Here is a 1,920-nt window from a genome sequence, read left to right as displayed (position 1 = left end):
CTTGCACGGGGACTTCCTCCTCCCGCGGGGGGGGGGGGGGGGGGTCCTACTCCGTGCCTCCCTCTCCATATCCCCAGGGACTAGCACATAGTAGGTGCTCAGGAAATGTTTGATGGGAGACTGAATCGCTGTTTACCAGAACCTGTGGTGATCACGCCATACCCGGAACAGCTCACATGAGCCGTGTGCTCACGCCGTCAGGGGCAGAACCATTCAAGATGGATTCCTGTCATTAGGCCCATTTCACAGAAAAGGAAACCAAGAATGAGTAAGGAGCAGAAAGCTGCCAACTCGGGCAGTTTGGTGCCAGGGCTTGAACTCCCTACCCCAACTGTGCCCCGCCATGGCTCACCGCAGGAAGCCGACCGCTGGCGGCCAGCTGCTCTGTCTTTCCAACAGCGCCGGTGGGGCCATCTTCGCGCTCGGGCAAAGCCCCTGACCTCTGTGCGTCTCAGTCTCCACCCTCAGACAGAACCAATTAAGCTTTTCCTAATTACCCAGAAGACCTGTGCAGAGGTGTAATGGGGAGACACACGTGAAAGCTGTGGGGGAAAAGCAAAGAGCGCTATCCGGGCACAGGCATCACGATCGTAATTGCCCTCTGGGCCTTTCACGTGGCTGTCGTGACCCCCAAGGCCAGTGTCAGCGTTTCCGATGGAGTCAAGATGATAATGAGGAACATAATAAGATACCTAGAACAGGTCAAGGGGAAGCAGGGGAGAGGCCCTTTGCTGGCAAGTCCTATGACCCTGTGAATAATCACAGCTTAATGAAGGGAGTCCTGAGCCCTGCCGTAGAAGGTGTGGCTGACACTGGCATTCTAACTCCAGCTTGGTCTACCCCAGTGTTAATTCTGGCCTTTGGCATTCTTCTCCTTTGCCCTCAGCGCGCGCGCGCGCACACACACACACACACACACACACACACACACACACACACCATGACTATCTGGTCCTGTTTTACAATTTAATCTTTCTCTTAGGACACGGATTTTATACTGATTTATTCAACAAATACGGATAGAGGAAAACACCCTCCAGGAAGCACTAGATTTGGGGCAGCTCCCTAACTCCTCAAGCCCAGCCTCCATTTCCTCATCTGCAAAATGGGCATAGCCACACTTAAGTTGCAAAGCCTGGAGTCCCCGTGGTACATAGTTCCACCAGTTGTGTCCTTAGCGGCTCTCATCCCCACCCAAAGGAGACAGAACCAATCAGGCAGAGATGTAATTAGTCTGACAAGGATCAGGGCTGGGGTGGAGAACAGTTCAAAGAGCCCTAATGCGCTGGGAGCCAAAGGCACAGAGGCAGATAAGATTCAGACAGTCTGCCGTGAGGTTTAGGAGTTGGTGGAGTTGCGGATCAAACGCGGGACGGTAAGCCTGTTGGGCGGCGGTGGGGACAGAAGGGAGACACTTACCAGGGCCTTGCGGTTTGTGAGATATCCAGATTATGCTTTTAATTCACATTCCTTGGGGCTCACCCCCCTCCCCCCTCCCCCGCAGTCGCTTCCTCTGGACATCCTCGGGGCTCCCATCTGAGCCCGGGGCCCAGAGAGATTCCCCCCCGCGGTGGCTCCGGGCACTGTGGGGTAGGAGTGGCCGGATGGGGCGCCCCCACTGTCAGGCCAGCTGATAGGTGTCACTTCCTCCTTGGATTTCGCGCCTCCGGGAGGAGTGCCCCTGCCTTTGGCCGCACCTCGGCTCTGAGGGGGGCCAGACCTGCCAGCCCCCCTCGCCTTCTCCCCAAATCTGGACGCCAGAGGATCTCCCTCCCCAGATCCAACTTTCCCCCGGGGGACAGGCAGCTCCGTGCCCTCCCGAGGATGAGACCCAGGCGGAGGCAGGCGGGGGTCCGGGGATCCGGACGGCTCCTGGGCCGGAGGGGGTAGCCCGGGGCGCGGAGCCCGGGGGTGACGATG

At 57.8% G+C, this 1,920-nt stretch overlaps 1 protein-coding gene across 1 annotated transcript in view; it reads left to right on the top strand.

Moving 5' to 3' along the window:
* Positions 1 to 1,317: 1,317 nt before the first annotated feature.
* Positions 1,318 to 1,920, top strand: part of SYNE3 (spectrin repeat containing nuclear envelope family member 3) — a 101,018-nt gene continuing 100,415 nt past the window's right edge. The window contains exon 1 of the mRNA XM_040478166.1: positions 1,318 to 1,375. The gene's annotated coding sequence lies outside the window, so the exon portion shown is untranslated. The remainder of the gene's footprint in view (positions 1,376 to 1,920) is intronic.

Source organism: Herpailurus yagouaroundi, unplaced genomic scaffold, assembly GCF_014898765.1.
Source record: "Herpailurus yagouaroundi ecotype Mexico unplaced genomic scaffold, PumYag 141, whole genome shotgun sequence".
NCBI classification, from domain to species: domain Eukaryota; kingdom Metazoa; phylum Chordata; class Mammalia; order Carnivora; family Felidae; genus Herpailurus; species Herpailurus yagouaroundi.
Note: the sequence above shows the minus strand (reverse complement) of the source record. Positions and strands in the feature narration are given on the sequence as shown.